A 232-nucleotide genomic window follows, 5' to 3' on the forward strand; every position below is an offset into this window, starting at 1 on the left:
AAACAGTCCAGAGGCACCTTTAAGACCAAGTTTTATTCAGGTACAAGCTCTCTCTCCTCTGTGAGGACAAGCTCTGCAACTTACCTGGAGCTTCCAAGGCAAAATGGCTGAATTTGAATTCACCAAGATGTTTAACACCATCTCCAGGGGTCATTTCCTGCAGGAGTGCACAGGTGCGGAGCTCCGGCAGTAAAGAGCCCAGGGGGCGGGCTCATGCAACAAGCCCCGCCCC

At 52.6% G+C, this 232-nt stretch overlaps 1 protein-coding gene across 1 annotated transcript in view; it reads right to left on the minus strand.

The window, feature by feature from the left end:
* Positions 1-232, minus strand: part of LOC107107624 (1-phosphatidylinositol 4,5-bisphosphate phosphodiesterase gamma-1-like) — a gene marked incomplete at its 3' end in the record, with an annotated part of 24,882 nt that overhangs the window by 20,505 nt on the left and 4,145 nt on the right. The window lies entirely within an intron of this gene.

The sequence above is a fragment of the Gekko japonicus genome, unplaced genomic scaffold, assembly GCF_001447785.1.
Source record: "Gekko japonicus isolate JY-2015 unplaced genomic scaffold, Gekko_japonicus_V1.1 scaffold5144, whole genome shotgun sequence".
NCBI lineage: Eukaryota > Metazoa > Chordata > Lepidosauria > Squamata > Gekkonidae > Gekko > Gekko japonicus.